The following is a 7,933-nucleotide window of genomic DNA, read 5'->3' on the forward strand; positions in this document are numbered from 1 at the left end:
AATTATGCAATCAACTTCACCATTATTTAGGCATATGCCGAAGCTAAAGAAAGTATTCAATCAAGGAAGATCTCAGAGAGTTCTCTTCTGAAAAGCTCTGATAGCTATTTTTCATAGTTTGGCTTGGATAGAGTTAATTTTCTTCTTAGAGGCTTGTATCATCACAGTATATTGTGGTATGAATTTTTGATTAAAATATTTGTGTTAAGACACCTATGTTTTCTGTTGTTGCAGGGCAGTACTTACACAGAGCCAAGGACTTCCTTATAGTAGGACTTTCTACTTCTCGTGACCCAGGGTCACCACCAACAAGACAGACTTTGGCAGTTAGCGCAGGCAGTTTGTGCAGGGCAATTCAGGCAGGGCAGAGAGGAGTGCAGGGAGGATCCTCTCTTCCCTTTCTTACATCCCCTTCTCTTCCTCTCTTCTCCTCTGGGAACTCTATCTTTTCTAACTTATAATTCACCATAGTGGGCACCCATTGCAGCAGCTGGACCGAGGCAGCAACCCAAACTGAGGAGACATGGCCTCTCCGGGCTCATGTGGGCACCCAGGTGCCCTGAGGGGCGAAGTGCCAGTCTAGACTGGTGACTGTGGGGAACTCTGGAATCTGGAGGTCCCCCTGGGTCCTGAGGGAAGAGAGGGTGGTTGTGGGTGCACCTGTTGTGGGTGCAGGTGTGCCCTGCTCAAGGAACTGTTTGAGAAGATGGCCGGGCTGCAGTGAGAAATCAGCAGGAGACTGATAGGAAGTGTCAGCCTGTCCCTGCTGAGGGCTGGCAGCCCCCTCCTAAGTCCCTGCAAGGGGTAGTCGCCCATCCAGCCGCTTACCTGCAGGACAGTTCTTGCTTCTCCTAATAAAGTGATGAAAGAGTGGCTCCCATTTCACCTTTATTGGGTTACAGATGCTGAGGAAGAGAGATTAATAAGAGAGACCCATCTGAGGCACAACAGAAAATTGACCGGTGTTGAACAAATAAGAATTCAAAATGTCACTGACTTTTTTTTTTTTGTTTTTTTTTTCTTAAATCATCTGTTAGTTTCTTCTGACACACATAATCTCCTATTTATCTGTATATAGAATAAGCATTAAAAAAAAAAAAAAGTCAGTACTTTGTCTTCTTACCTGAATAAATATATAAATAAATAAATAAATAAATAAATAAATAAAATGTTAGATCTCTTGGACTGTACAGCTGTGAAAATATTCCTGATACAAAAATATACCATTCACACACAATGAAATTTTTACAAAAAATGAAAGAGGGCACAGTATAAGTAGCCTCAGTAGCAATTCAACATGAAACAAGTTTCATCCTAGTCAGTACTTTATATGGTTTGCCTCATTGTAGTATACAGAAGCACTCCAGACATATGTTAAAGAAGATGAACAGTAATATTTACAAAACAACTATGTATCAGGGAATTTCTACTAATATTTTGAAAAGGAACTTAGTAAAAAAATTCTACCAAATCAGGAAAAAAAATTTTTAAAAAGTGCCAATCCAGTTATTTCTGTTTGCTTGTTTATTTAGGGCTGCAGAAGGAGAAAGTTCTAAGTTATTCATAAGATGATGAAAGGATGATAATCACAGTATTCATTTAGACAGTCATATCATTAACAGGATAAAATTAACTCTTTAACTTTACAGGAGATCTGTTGGTTGTTCAGGAAAATTTCATCCTTTTTCAAGCAGACTTAGCTTTACCTGAATTGATGTGTTGGGTTCTAGGTTCTTCTGTGACATGAGTAATTGAAAAATCAGCATATTGATATGATATTTAATTTTTATGTTTTTTATTCCCTCCACCCTAAGCCTAACAGTACATCATACTCAAATGATCTAATTGGCATTGCATAACCCAGAAAAGAGTGAATGATCTTTGCCTCTTTTAAATGAGGAGAAATTACGTAGTTGTCTAAATTTCTAAGTGGAAAATAGGATTGAAAAAGCATTTCGTCTAAACTAGACAAATATGTATTTATGTCTATCTTTATATGTCCATAAAGTATAATTATCATAAGTTTGTTATCTGTCATTATGAATAGCTAAGAGAACAATGCCCTATTAATTTCTATCTTCTCAAGAACTTTATCACAACAGACCAGTAAAGTACCTGACCTAAAACATTCTTTATTGGTCATATCCTTTCTCTCTGACATTGTTCCTGAGCTCTTGAACCAAAAGACAATTGTTTTCACTTACCCTTTACACAGGCGCAATTTTCATTTACTTTAATGGGAGTTTTGCTTGGTCTGATTCTCTGACACCCATATGATACAGAGGAGTAGATTGCAGAGATGTTTGTAATGGCCTTTAAAACTGTCAAGAGCCCAAATGAAAATGATGTTATCTCAGAGACAGCTTTTGTGCAGCAGTCATTTGATTTAGAGCATTGTCTGTTAACTCTCTCTCTCCAGTACACACAAGAGCTAAACTCCTCTGCATGTTCTGTATTTTCCTCCCTACTTCTATAGTGTGTGCATCTGTGTTACTGCTTTGCGTTTCTGCTCCTGATTTGAAAACAAAGTGATGTTAGATGATTCAAAATCCCTCACCATAGCAGGATCTTCTGCGCAGGACAGTAAAATTGGCCTATCAGCTTTAAGGAGACATATTCTTATGTAGTCCATAATGCGGACCATGCATTGAACTTTCAGTTCAGTAGTAAGTAACATCCAAAGCTATTTAATGATTACAGTGCTCCTTACCCTCAAGCACTAATTATAAAATCAAATGGAAGGACATATTCTTATGACAAACATGATGTAGACAAGAGCAGTATAGGCCCAGAAATGTACAATTAACAAACAGTTATTCAGGACTTGTGCAAAGCATTTTACACTGTCCTGCATGATATCCTTGTCTCTAAATTGGAGAGACATGGATTTGATGGATGGACCAATTGGTGGGTAAGTAATTGGCTGGATGGTTGCACTCAAAGAGTTGTGGTCAATGGCTCAATATCTAGGTAATCAGTAATGAGTCGTATTCCTCCGGGTATTAGGACCAACACTATTTAACTTCTTTGTTGGTGACATTGACAGTGGGATCGAATGCACCCTTAACAAGTCTGCTGATGATATCTAGCTGTGTGGTGTAGTTGACATGCTGGAGAGAAGGGATGCCATCCAGAGGGACCTTGAGAAGCTTGAGAGGTGGGCTTGTGCAAAACTCATGAAGTTCAGTATGGCCAAATGCAAGGTCCTGCACCTGGGTCAGGGCAATCCCAAGCACAAGTACAGGCTGGGTGGAAAATGGATTGAGAGCAGACCTGAGGAGGAGGACTTTGAGATGTTGGTTGATGAGAAGCTCAACATGGCCCAGCAATACGCGCTTGCAGCCCAGAAAGCCAACCGTATCCTGGGCTGCTCCAAAAGTGTGTGACCAGAAAGTTGAAGAAGGTGATTCTCATGATTCTCCTCCTCTGCTCTTGTGAGACCCCACCTGGCATCCTGCATTCAGCTCTGAGGCACCCAGCAAGTCCAGAGGAAGGCCAAAGGATCACAAGGATGATCAGAGAGCTGGAACACCTCTCCTGTGAAGATAGGCTGAGGGAGTTGTGGTTGTTACACGTGAAGAAGAGAAGGCTCTAGGGAGCCTCTATAGCAGCCTTTCAGTACCTAAAGGGAGTCTACAAGAAAGCTGGAGAGGGACCCTTTGTCAGAGAGTGCAGTGATAGGACAAGGAGCAATGGTTTTAAACTTTAAACAAAAATATATAAAAAAAAAAAAAAAAAAAAAAGATAGGGAATTAAATAGAGAATTAGATATTTACTATGAAGGTATGAAGCTAGTGAGGCACTGGAACAGGTTGCCCAGAGAAGCTGTGGATGCCCCATTTCTGGAAGAGTTCAAGGAAAGTTTGCATGGGGCTTTGATCAACCTGGTCTAGTAGAAGGTTTCCCTGCCCATGGCAGGGAGGTTGGAACTAGATGATATTTAAGGTACCTTCCAGCACAAGCCATTCTGTGATTCATTCTATGATTCTTCTGAAAAGAAGCCAGTCAAATCTAAAATGATTTTCTAAGTAACAGAATGACCTATTGAAAGTCTAAACAAATTTTCAGTCTTCAGAAGGAGTGAATACTGTGATCACTTCTGTATTGCTAGTGTACTGTACTAAGTTTTATTGTTGCCTTCTGCTACAGAGCTTCTTACAGTGAGCACTCTATAATCAAACTCTACAGGAGAATAGAAATGCATTGCAAAGAGAATATATTTGGACACTATTTCTTCTGTGCGACTAAATCAAAGCCTTTCAATGTTTCTAGTGTATGGCATTACTGAATGAAAAAAAACGTGAAAACTTATTTTTAAGCTGTCATAGTGTACTAAATGAAATTTTGTATATAAAATCAAGGACTTCCATACATTATAGAAACTACCAAAAAAATCAATGATTTGTCCCAGTTACCTTCAGTATTCATGACATTGTTATATATTCAAAGTATGGTGCCACTGCAGAATGGCATCAAAGGCTGAAGGCTTTAATTCATTCGCTGTTTCATAGGAGATATGAGACTTCATAAAATTTGGAACTAAGCAGAAATAATAATGCATGCTGATAGGTATTTTTAAGTTTCTAAAGTATAATATGACCTTTGTCGTGGTTTTACCCGGCTGGCAGCTAAACACCACGCAGCCGTTCGCTCACCCTCCTCCCTCCCTCTTTGGGACAGGGGAGAGAAATGGAAAGTGAAGCCCGTAAGTTGAGATAAAGACAGTTTAATAAGACAGGAAAATAATAATAGCAAAATAATAATAACAATAATAATAGTAATAATACAATGGTGATAATAGGAAAGTAATAATAGTATGTACAAACAAGTGATGCACAATGCAATTGCTCACCACTCGCTGACCAATGCCCAGCTTAACTCCGAGCAGTCCAGCCCCCTCCCCCCGGCTAGCCACCCCTATATATTGTTTAGCATGACGTCAGATGGTATGGAATACCCCTTTGGCTAGTTTGGGTCACCTGTCCTGGGTCCGTCCCCTCCCAGCTCTTACTGCACCCCCAGCCTGCCTGTTGGCAGGACAGAGCAAAAGGCTGAGACGTCCTTGGCTTGGTGTAAGCACTACTCTGCAACAATTAAAACATCGGGGTGTTATCAGCACTCTTCTCATCCTAAGCCAAAACACGGCATTCCACCAGCTACTAGGAAGAAAATTAATTCTGTTCTAACTGAAACCAGGACACCTTATAGAATGACTTAAGAATTACACAGTTGAGAAAATTCAAAATGTCTATGTAATATGTCATTAAAAATTAAGTAAAGAACTCAATATTTTTTTGTATAAAAATTTTTCATCATTTGTTCAAACACAACCATATCTGGTATCATAAGCAAATGCCAACAAAGTACTATGCATCTAGTACTTTGTCATTTTAATTGTTTAACTGGTTTAATTGTCATTCCTGAGAAGTTTTTCAATTATAACTGCCAGAATTAATATTGAGAAACCTTTATGAATTTAGAGTTGAATAAAATTTTAAATCTAAATGATCCAATATCCTGAAAAAATAATTTATTTCAATTTCAGACTCGGGAATCTGGGCTGCAAAATCAGAAATGAACACTAAACATGGAGAAACTATAATCACAAATAGAATATTTTCTCACTACAATGATGCCTGGTTAGAATCTGTTTAGTTACCTAATTCCTTGCTTTGGACACACAGAAAGAAACAATTTTATAGCATGGCAATTTGAGTGTGATGCTTGTGACCAAAAAAGAAAAAAAAAAAAAAAATTGTGACTTCTATGAAGATCAAAATAATCTGATTTTGATTGTGTACTACTTAGAAATTATGTTTTATAGTGTAATTAATTCAAAAAATGACTAAATCTGGTATAGGCATATAGATTAAGAACTGGCATATAGATCAGCTGAACATTACAGAGTTAGCAAGTAATAACAACCACCCTGATACAGGAGAAAATACCAAATAAAACAAGGTAAAATCAATGCTTCCTTTATTCCCATCACATGCAGAACCTACAGAGAACTTAGTGATTCTTTACTTCATTGTGGTCAGGAGTGGAAAACCACAATTTAACATTAACATTTGAGAAAAAAAGAAAAAAAAAAAAGTTACAAATGTTTATGATATTTATTGTTATAAATATGAAATGGTAAAAACATAGATTTTTTTTTTTTGTATTGGTCTTACTACATTGACTCATAAAGGCCTGTGTGTGGGTGTCAGTGTAGATGTGTGTTCACATGTGCGCTCTCCTCAGGAACTTTCCCTTCTCAGAGGTTCTGTTCCATGGTTGTCATCACTAAATGTGTTCTCAGTGCATTCTTATTTTTTCCATAAATAAGTATCTGCTTGTCAGCTTGGATAACAGATCTAAGTAAACCAAGGTCAGTTTACATCAACATCTGTCTCCTTTATAATGAAAAGTGAGAGCAGAGTCACATCTTTTAAAAACAACAATTCATGTTGCCATAGGAATATCATAATCTGAAAGACAAGCCAGTAAATATCTTTGATATGTAGGCATTAATATTTACCTGCAAATTATATATAAATGCTCCAACATGGTTATTCTTGTTTTCACAGTCATATGTACCAGCAGGAGTTACAAATTGTTATGTGATTTTGTCTAAAGGTAATAGAACTAGGGTGAGGTGTGGGACAGAACACTGATTTTCCTCCAAGATCTGTAAGCATCCATGCAAATAAAGAAATTTATGTAATTGACACATGATCAGCCAGTTAACATAACTCTACTTCCTTTAAGTTAAATTTTGATCAAAGGATGAAGTCATTTCTGGATTTTAGTCCCAATAATTTAAAAGATGCTTTTTTGTGTTCTAGAAGTAGTTTTCATGTAAAATTATTCATATTTCCAGAAGTTCCAATAATTTGTTGTTAGCATATATTATGTACTTTCATCTTAATGTCTTTATCTCAGTGATAGATAGCCAGGATTCGGTTAACATTTTTAAAAATCGGTATTTGCAATGAACATCAGCTAAAACAAACAAACCAACAAGAAAGCTTATGAGAATTAATTTGTCTCCTGTGCAAAAAAAAATAATATTTTCCTAAAATATGGTACCATCTTTTGATTAGTATAGACAAAGAATGCAAGTACTCTGAGCAATAATCCACCATTACAGAAAGAATAACTATTTCTAATACGAAAGTTCTCCCCTTAATCCTTTCTCCAAATAAATAACTGAATAAATAAATAAATAAAAAGAAAATCTGTAGTTTATTTACATCTGTCCTTATTTATTGTGCTCAAACCACCTGTGAGAATATTACAAAACTGATGTCTTTTAGTTTTACTACTTTCTGTTTTTCATCCAAGAACCTCAGTAAATGCCTGTGAAGGGCTGTAGGCCTGGGAGTGAGAGTAGGATTCACCTGGAATTGTCTGGATTGTGAATTGTCTAGGTTGTTTCTGAGTGCAATGATTTGTGCAGAGTTTGCCAACTGTCCTCTTTAAATACTGTCCTTTTCAACTTATAATTATTAAGAGTTTTCTTTTAGTATCATAACCTCTCCACGGTGGGCTAGGAAATCTTTGTCATCATTGTTACATCATTCTTCTCCGGACAAAAGAAAACCAGGCATGTAAGTGTATATAGGGAGAAATGGAAAGTTCGTTCAGGCAAGTGTTGAAACTGTTCGTAATTCAAATAATTTAATTGTTAAAATAAAGACTAGACTTTTAAAAATGTAGAGAAATTCCTTTATCTCACTAAAGGGCTGGTATTTCTACAAGAACACAGTTTTTTTATTTTATTTATTTTATTTTATTTTATTTTATTTTATTTTATTTTATTTTATTTTATTTTATTTTATTTTATTTTATTATTTTATTTTATTTATTTTTAATTGAAAAGAGCGATGAAAATATCACCTCTTTCAAATGCAAATTATTATTATTTTCTAAGTATAGTATAACAGTG

At 36.5% G+C, this 7,933-nt stretch overlaps 2 long non-coding RNA genes across 3 annotated transcripts in view; both read right to left on the reverse strand.

Moving 5' to 3' along the window:
- The window catches only part of LOC137857015 (uncharacterized), a 345,336-nt gene that overhangs the window by 201,860 nt on the left and 135,543 nt on the right, over window positions 1-7,933 (reverse strand). The gene's annotated exons all lie outside the window — the stretch shown is intronic.
- The window catches only part of LOC137857010 (uncharacterized), a 35,395-nt gene that overhangs the window by 2,854 nt on the left and 24,608 nt on the right, over window positions 1-7,933 (reverse strand). For both annotated transcript variants that reach the window (XR_011096924.1, XR_011096923.1), the window contains 2 exons: window positions 2,205-2,321; window positions 829-905 (listed from right to left, as the gene is read on the reverse strand). This is a non-coding gene — a long non-coding RNA (uncharacterized lncRNA). The remainder of the gene's footprint in view (window positions 1-828; window positions 906-2,204; window positions 2,322-7,933) is intronic.

The sequence above is a fragment of the Anas acuta genome, chromosome 5 (genome assembly GCF_963932015.1).
Source record: "Anas acuta chromosome 5, bAnaAcu1.1, whole genome shotgun sequence".
NCBI classification, from domain to species: Eukaryota; Metazoa; Chordata; class Aves; order Anseriformes; family Anatidae; genus Anas; species Anas acuta.